This window comes from Lathyrus oleraceus, chromosome 5 (genome assembly GCF_024323335.1).
Source record: "Lathyrus oleraceus cultivar Zhongwan6 chromosome 5, CAAS_Psat_ZW6_1.0, whole genome shotgun sequence".
NCBI classification, from domain to species: Eukaryota; Viridiplantae; Streptophyta; class Magnoliopsida; order Fabales; family Fabaceae; genus Lathyrus; species Lathyrus oleraceus.
Window position 1 is genome coordinate 95,307,799 of NC_066583.1, and position 9,964 is coordinate 95,317,762.

The following is a 9,964-nucleotide window of genomic DNA, read 5'->3' on the forward strand; positions in this document are numbered from 1 at the left end:
TTTGATGAAAAGAATTGGAATCAAGGGATGATTCAGATGTGTGTGTTGTTTGACACTCAAGATGTTCTTGATCTCGTCAATGACGATTACATGACGGTTACGACAGATGCAACAGAAGCATAGAGAAATGTGCATAGAGAAACGAGGAAGAAGGATCAAAAGACGTTGTTCTATATCCATCAGTGTGTGGATACAAATGTGTTTGAGAAGATCGTTGATTCAATGACGACGAAGATTGCATGAGATACACTGTACGGTGCTATAACGACAATGCATCAGTGAAGAAGGTGAAGCTTTAGTCTCTATATAAGCAGTATGAGAATCTTAACATAAAGAATAGTGAGAAGGTACATGATTACATCTCCACAGTGACTTTGATCACAAATGAGATGAAATCTTGTGGAGAAACTCTCTCTGAACAAGTAATCATTGAAAAGGTATTGAGATCACTTACTCCTCAGTTTGATTACATTGTTGTAGCAATTGAACACTCTAAGGACCTCAGCACCATGAGAATTGAAGAGTTGCATAGTAGTCTAGAGGCACAAGAGTTGTGTCTTATTGAGAGAAACTCTAAAAAAGAGGTAGAGCAGGCTCTGAAAGCGTCTTCTTGTAAGAATAATCAGAAGCAGTCTTAGTCAGAGGCTAAGAAGAGACATGGTGGTGGTTATCAGAAGTCAGCAACCTCCAACTCTGGTGAGAAGAAACATCAGAAGGGAAATGAGAAACTTGACAAGAAAAAGGTTCAATGTTGTTGGCGTAAGAAGTTTGGCCACTTTGCTGTTGACTGTTGGTCAAACAAGGAAAGGAAATCATAAGAAGCAAACATAAACATGTGTTATTGATGACTTCTAAATCTGATGGTGGATATTTGGTAGACTGGTGGTATACGGACACTGCTTGCTCAAATCACCTAACTAGAAACAAACAATGGAGGATTGATTTTGACTCTAGAAAGAGGACAAAGATCAGATGTGCTAATGATAAGTACCTCAATACTGAGGAATGGGAAAAGTCAAGTCAGAGTGAAGAATGGCAAAATTGTTCTTATCAAGGATGTATGGTATGTTCCTAGCATGAAAAGCAATCTGATAAGTGTATGTAAGCTAATTGAGAAAAGTTTCTCAGTTACCATGAAGGACAATATCTTGAAGTTGTATGATTCTGACCAAAAGCTGATTATGCAATCTATACCGGGAAGCAACAGAACATTCAAAGTGAATGTGGAAACAACTAAAACTAAACGCCTTAATGCATAAGGTGTTAAAGGTGATAGTGAGTTGTGGCACAAGAGATTGGGGCATCTGAAATTCAGAAGCTTAGGCCATTTGAGTTCTAAGAAGTTGGTGCATGACATTCATAAGACCGTGAAGCCTAAGAAGTCATGTGAGATATGCATGAAAGGTAAGCTACCTAGATTTCCAATTGTATCAGAAGTGGCTCAAAGAGTAAAACGTGCTTTGGGAGTAATGCATTCTGATGTATGTGGACCATTTGGAGTACCTCCACTAGGAGGAAACAAGTACTTTGTGTCATTTATGGACGAGTTCATAAGAATGACATGGGTAAAACTCATCAAGTTTAAGCATGAGGTGTTTGTTGAGTTTCATAAGTTCAAGGTGAATATTGAAAACATAATGATCAGAAGCTGAAAGTTCTCAGAACTGATGGTGGAGTTGAGTACAACTCGTCAAAGTTTAGAAGGTTATGTGAAGAGAATGAAGTTGAACATGAGGTGACTGCTCCATATACTCCACAACACAATGGTCTTGCTAAAAGAAGAAACAAAACTTTACTTGATATGACAAGAAGCATGTTGAAGGAGTAGAATCTTCATCACACCTTGTAGGGAGAAGTTATTACCACTGCAACATGTGTGCTCAACAGGTGTCCAACTAAGAAGCTGAAGGAAATTCTTCCTTTTGAGAAGTGGACAGGAGATAAGAAAAGTGTGAGTCATTTCAGAGTATTTTGTTATATTTGTTACAAAAATGTTCCACTGCTACTAGAAAGAAGTTGGATGATAGAAGAAAAGTAATGTTACTGATTGGGTACCATAGTACAGATGCCTATAAGCTCTATTGTCCAGTCACTAACAAGGTGGAAAAGTCAGCAAAGATGTCATTGTGAAGAAAACAAAAGCATGGGATTGGAAAAAGTATCAATCCAACTCTAGTGCAGTGTTAACACCTGAGTTAACTTCTGAAGATATTTTAGATTCTGAAGAAAAATCTGCCTCTGATGGAGATTTTGTCTCTAAAGATGAGTCTGAAGAAGAATCTAAAGATGAGCCTGAAGAAGACTTTGAAGGTGAATCTGATTCTGATCCAAACTCTAGTGATAATCATGCCTCTGAAGGTGGTCATGCTTCTGAAGGTGGTCCAACCTCTAAAGGTAGTCGAGCATTTGATATTGTTCCAACATCTGAAGAAGATTCTGAAAAAGTTCAAAGACCACAAAGAGAATCAGACAAATACTAAGAAGATTTGCAGAGTTTGACATGTTGCAAGATACCGAGATAGACTCTGAAGTTCAAGTCATTCAGTGTTCCATATTGGTAGACTCTGAACTAGTTAGTGCTGAAGAAGCTCTCAAGAAGAAAGTGTGGTTGAAGGCCATGAAAGAAGAACTTGAGGATATAGAAAGAAAAAAGACTTGGGAGATAGCTGAGCTTCCAAAGAACAAGAAATCCATCACCGTGAAATATTTTTTTGAGCAAAATATTTGTTTGGCTTAGAGACTAACTGCTTGAAGCATTGCTCATTATTTGGTTTGAAGACTAACTGTTTCATTTCTCAGTACGTTGTTTAGTTGTAAGTTAGCCTAAAACTTCATTGCCTTATATAAAAGGGTTCGTGGGCTTAAGTTTCAAAAAACTCTCAAGAAATAGTGGACACTCTCAAGATTAGTTCTCGGGGAGATGAGTAAGTAACTTCTTTAGGATCGAACCTCTATAAATTTATGGTTTTGTTCTCCCTTCCCTTGTCTCTTTTACTATCCACTAAATTTCTTTACTTTGAATTTTTGCTACTTATTCAAACGTTTTTGATAAAGTGTTGTCAAACTCTGATTTAAAAAATGATTTTATTTTAAATCAACAATTTTCTAAACCTCCACAATTCATCCCCCCCCCCCCCCCCTGTGTGTATGGAGTCACATGTCCACCAGGTGCAACAAATGCAAACTACATCATCTATTATGTCTATTGCAAATAATAGTCATGTTATTGTCGTTGTTACAAAGTATTATTCACTTGGACCTCAGATACTTAACTCATAAGCCTTTGAAATTATGTATGGTACCAATTTCTTTTCTCATATTTGACTTATATAAACACACTTACAAGTATTACTCTGGCTACCGGATCAGAAACCAAATGTCAAGGCATGGGCCAGACTAATCTCATGCACATCCTTTCTTTAAATTTTGTGCTTTATGTCTCTAGTTTTCCATTTAATTTAATATTCATCTGTAAACTCACATCTACCCTACCTTATTGTCACATTTTTTAATGATGTAGTCTTATGTAAGATTAGAGTATTGGGACAACGATTGAAATATATCATAAGTTTCAAGGTTTATATTGTTGATCAATGAGCTTACATGTATGGCGTATGCAACAACCTGTTTAGTTTTGATGTTGACAATAGTCTAAGATGAAGTAATTATATGATGTGGTGATCAAATTGTGGAGCTTAGAGATCAAGATATCAAAGCCTATCTTTAGAGGATAACACCTAATGTCAAGTGACATTCGGTGGAGTCAATGAAAATATCTGAACAACTAGTATACCTAATGATGGTGTATATCATGAAGATTTATCTCAAGCCTCGTCACAAAAATATTCAAGGTTCCAATGAATGATAAAGCCAACGATGATTTAGCAAAGAGCTTGAAGATTCAGAGTTGTGAAAGAGAGGAAGTGTCAAAGATCTTCGAGTTTGTGTCGAGTGATATGTGTCAGTAAAGGTATAAGACTAGCTCTCAAATTTATTAAGGCAAATCACACAAGCACTTTCGAATGATTGGAATACCTCTCTCTTTTTATTTAAATAACCAAAAATTGTTTTTGTGCCTAACTAGTTGGCTAATAGCTCAAAAAGCTCTCCATGAGAGAAATTTACACTATAGAATTGATTAACCCTTAGGCCTAATCGATTATCTCCTTTTGTAATTATTTATTAGTGATTTTATTAAACAATCACAGATTTAGTTCACTTAAAAGATTAACTCGAAAAATCTCAAAGACAATTTGTGTAAAGAAAATATATAATAAAAAATGTGTGATTTAGATTTAAAACGCTTGGATAATAAATCAATTGAATGCAAACAATAAACTTTGGATAAAGATACAAAAACAATAATCAAAGTAAACAAAGTAAATGACATTTTAATTGTAAATGCTTGAAATACAAAGAATTTGCAGCAAATATAATGAGTGTACGCAGACTCACATTTCTCATAAACTATTTCACTCGATGATTTGGGTACTCTAGTTCTATAGAGAATGAATGAGATTTTTGCAACCTCAATTACAATGCGTAAGCCTGCATTATATAGTAGTCCTAAAATAACCGTCGACAACAGTTGTTGAGTACATGTCTGACACATGTCATACTATGTGGGGTTGCTTTGCTCTAACTTTCTTCCACACGACTTCAAAGAGAAAATGTTGAATACCACACAAAACATGGTGACAGGCATCTCAACATCACATAGTTTTTGGACTTGAAAATATTCTAAGTCCTTAACACTAAAAAATGTCGACTTCGACGTCGTGTCTAAGAGTTACTATGTGATCTTTAAAGATTTTGAACATGTTTAGGAGACTCCTCCAAATCATTCTTGACCTCGACTCCACTTCCAAGTCAGTTGAACCAACGGGTCGATACAATCAATATGTCAAAACTTTTTGACTTAAGATTAAAACACATAGTAATGTCAACGTAGTTATGATTATCAATTCGTTTCACTCGACTAAAAATCTCAGACTAATAATAACGCCTTATAATAAACTATTAGGATTTATAATCGATTAATAACGACTCTTTTAAAACCTTCCATTTTTATACAAGATAATTGATTAAATGATTAGTTTAATCAATTTTTAAGCAACATTTTTTTATAAATAGAGAGAACTTCCATTCACTTTATTTCACACTAGATAACGTATTCTCTCTCCTGTAATATTTTTTATTTAATTATTTGAATGGTGAATTATTCGTATATAGTAATTTTTATTAATATTTTTTATTTAATTATTTATTTGGATGGTAAAATTTGTTATGTAATAATTTTTATATAAAATATGTAATAACTGTGACTACAAATTTATAATAATCATATATGCTTAGTTTTACTTATAATTATACAAATTAATAATACGATAGATGAACCGTATAATAACTTCACCGAAAAGTATCACTGATTTCATATCTGCATTTTTTATTTTTTATTTTTTTAAGACATACTCATTTTTATTGAGATAGAGTTGCAACCCTTTAAAACATCATCTAAAAGAAAATTCTCGACCTATTCATAAATACAAAAATATAATTTTATTTTGGTTAAATTGAAATAGAAACTGCTATGAAGTTATGAAATATATATATATATATATATATATATATATATATATATAACAATTTTCAAATGTCTTGATTTTATCCGGTCAAATAAAAATTTCAACCCAAAAAAACTGTAATTGACATTGACACTCTTATGCCATCTTTTCCACTCCATTTATTCAAACAATGTTCATCCGATTAATGAATATTAGATATGAAGAAGACAAAACATCTCACAATTACCTACCTATAGGATGCATAACTAAATTACCATGAATATATTCATTACAATTACAATAAAAAATAAGACGGAAATAAGAAATTAAAAAGGAAACAACAAACACAGTTAAAAATTGTTTCTATTATGAAAGTTTATACCAAATACTTGAACATTTTATTGTGTGCTTATACAGACAAAACACAAATGAGTATTATTATTAAGGAATGAAATTCAATATAAAAAAAAAGTAAAGAGTGAAAGTTATAGTAGTAATAAGTAGTTTTTTAAAACAAAAGGAAGATATAGATCCCGTTTGTTTTGGCTTTTTAAAAAAATGATTTTTATAGTGTTACAAATTTTAGTGTAAAAAAAATTTACAAAGCAACTTTTCATAAAAGCTTCAAATGAAAATTTGGTTTAAATAATTATTATTAAAATGTTATTTTAGGTATTTCATCATTTTATCGAAACTTTTTTTGGATATCAAATTTTCAAAAAATCACTTAATTTGAAGCTATTTCAAATAGTTTTTCATAAAAATCATTTTTAAGATACAACTTTTTGAAAAAATTGTGATTTTAACTATGTTTTGATCTTCAATAATGTATATTTATGTTATAGAATGAACAATTCAATCTTTTAATTTATAAAAAACAAATTTTGAAAAACTTATAATATTTTGAAAAATATTTTTGTAGAATCCATTTTCAAAAATACACAGAAAATATCCATTTTCTTAAAACTAAAACAAACTGGCCCATGATTTCATATAAAATAGGGCAGTAGAAAATTCATCTTTCCGATGTCGTTGCCTGAATTGCTTGCCCTTCACAATACTTTAGAACATAAAGTCTCTCCACTTTTCGCATGATTCTTTTTCCCTGAAAGTTTCAACCATAAATATATCTTCTTTTACTCTCTGACTTTCCTTTCTCACGAACTTCTGCAAGTTGTTTGCAGATGGAATTAAAAGAAAACATGATGAAGAAGAAGGAGATAGAGTAATAGTGAGATATAATGATTTACATTAAAAATGAGAACTTAGTTACATAAAAGTATATATAGTCATAGAGGCTTCTAACTAACTTGTAACAAATTGTTATGAAGATGGTAAGTTAACAACATTACTAACTACTCATAACAATTTGGATAAATGCCTAACTACTCAAGTAATCGATTACAAGAGGTTAGAATACAATTACTTGATTTGTAAGGCATTGTTACTTGATGAGTAAGACATAATTTCAACATCCCCTGCAAGCTAAACATGATAAATGTCAAGCATGTAGAACTTGGAAATGAAAATTTGGAACATCTTAGGTGACAAAGGCTTTGTGAAGAAGTTAGCAAGTTGAGTTTTGGTATAGACCGGTAGGAGCTTACACATCCCTCTTTAAATCCTCTCAGGAATAAAGTGGCAATCAATTTAAAAATGTTTTGTCCTCTCATGAAAAATAGGATTTGTTATTATGTGTATGCCACTTTGATTGTCACAATACAAATCCAGAAGTTTTGTTGTTTTGACATCTAATTCTTCAAGTAAGTTGATCAACCATTGAAGTTCACATGAAGAAAAAGATAAAGTCCTATATTCCACTTCAGAGGAGCTCCTTGAAACTGTGTGTTATTTCTTAGCTCTCCACGAAATAAATGAGGAACCAAGAAAGAAACAATAACCACTAGTAGATCTGTAATTATATATGCATCAACCAGACTGCATAAGCAAAGCCAAGCAGCTGAAGTTGAACATCTGTTATGAATAATAGACCATGATGTGGTGATCCCTTCAGGTATTTTATTACTCTACATGTCGTGTCACAATGAGCCTTAATAGGTGCATGGAGAAATTGACTTAACTATTGTGTCATAATTGCAATGTCGGGTCTTATAAAGGTTAAGTATTGAAGTTTTTCTACAAGCCTTCTACAGCAAGCAAAGTCTTCAAACAAATTTGAAGATTCTTGATTCAACTTTGTTGAGGGATCAAGTTACGTCTTGATAGGTTTGGCTCCAAGGAAACATGTGTCATAAATCAAGTTAAGACAATATTTCCTCTAGTAGATTGTAATCCCTACTTTGGAACGATCAACTTCAACGCCAAGGAAATATTTCAACTAGCTAAGAGCTTTGATTTTGAATTGATAATTCAAAACTTGCTTGATTACTTTAAATTCATCAAGGGTACCTCCTGCAAGGATCACATCATCCACATAAATCAAAAGATTTGTGAAAGAGGAATCCTTGGTGAGTGTGCACAATTAATGGTCAGACGAATATTACTTGTACCCTTGACTTAGTAAAACTCCAGTTAACTTCTAATACCACTTCCTACTTGCTTGTTTCAATCCATAAAGAGGCTTTAGAAGTTTTCATACTTGATTAGGTTTGGGGCTTTGAACACCTTGAGGAACTGTCATGTAAATTTCTTCTTGTAAATCACCATGAAAAATGCATTATTCACATTTTGTTGATGTAAATGTCCTGACTTAACAACTGCTACTGCAAGACGTGTCCTCACAATTGTGATCTTGGCTACAGGAGAAAAAGTTTCAAAAAAATCAATACCCTCCACTTGATTATAACCCTTGGTCACCAATCTTGCTTTATATCTTTCAATTGTATCATCTGCTTTGTGTTTTATCTTATAGAGCCACATGCTTCTTATAGTTTTGGCATGTTTTGGAGTGTCAACAAATATCCATATCTTGTTCTGTTGAAGAGCTAGCAATTCATAGTTTATGGATTGAATATAACGCTTTTGGTTTCTAGCTTTATCGTATTCAATAGGTTCTTTATTAGCAATGATAGACAAAGCAAAAACCTGGTGTGATTTTGAATTATTAGCATATGAATGATAATGATATATAGGATCATCTATACCTGAAGAATTTGATGTAGCTGAAGTCAATGAAAGATTGTATATGTAATCTTTTAAATAGTTTGGTTGGTGTTTGGTTCTATTTTATTTTCTGATATTTTGGTCAAGATTGATACAAGGTTCAGTATGAACAATGTCATCAGAGTCAATGGAAGTTGATGTGTCAAAGTCTATGTTTGGTGAAGGCTGGTTAGTTTCAGTTTTAGTTTTAATGTTAGTTGAGATGTCAGGAGTGGATGGAACATGAGTTCAATGGTAATTCCAAGGGAAAGTTGTATTAGAATTATGGTAGGGTAAAACTTGTTCATGATAGGTGACATGTATAGAGATGAAAATGGTTTTAGTATTGAGATCAAGTAGGAATGCCTCTTTGATATCTTGCTTGTGTCCTAAGTAAACATATTTCCTTGCTCTCGAGTCAAGTTTTGATATATGATTTTGAATGGTTGAGGCATAATACAAAGAACCAAACATTCTGATATCATTAAGGTTGAGATTATGTTCTTAAGGGGACAAATGTTGGACCAGATATCTAAGTCACTGTGTTCAACATTTTAAACCAGAATTGACAAATAATATAAAACAAGATGATAAATCATAAATCATAAATCAATTAAAGAACACAAACAATTGTTAACCCAGTTCGATGCGACATCACCTACGTCTGGGGAGCTTTCAACCCAAGAAAGGAAATATGCTCTTAATATAATTAGTACAAAGTGTCTTAGATGAACAACCTTTGTTCAATGTCAGGATTAATCATATGATCTCTGCTCAAAATGAGAATCATTACCATTATTCTCAATTCTACCGAAAAATGTGTGATTTCTTGGATCATCATTTTGGTAATGATGGACAAATATGGCATCGTGGAGTGAGGTCAATTCCTAGGGGCCATGGAGGGAGATGAAGTGTTGAGTTGTTGTGTCTTTCGGTCACATTTCTCGTGGAGCATTTCTTTTATGGAGTTCATATTTTGAGTCATCATGCATTATTTTTTATTGGTTTGTTTTGCTTTTAGTTATGTCTTGACAATGTTACTACTTGTTTAATGTGCGACAATGATTTTTCTATGTGTATTACCTTTGATGATAATATTGTAATATTGATTTCTATTTATGTTGTGTTAAACTCTATTTGTGTTACTTCATGTATGTAGTGTATGTGAGTGCATGTTCTTTCTTTGCAAACACCTATGTATGGTATATGGTATATGTGATATGTTGTATCTATATGATACTGCTAATGACTTACTTTGTCTCTTTTTGATGTTGTCAAAGGGGGATAAGCATATGCAT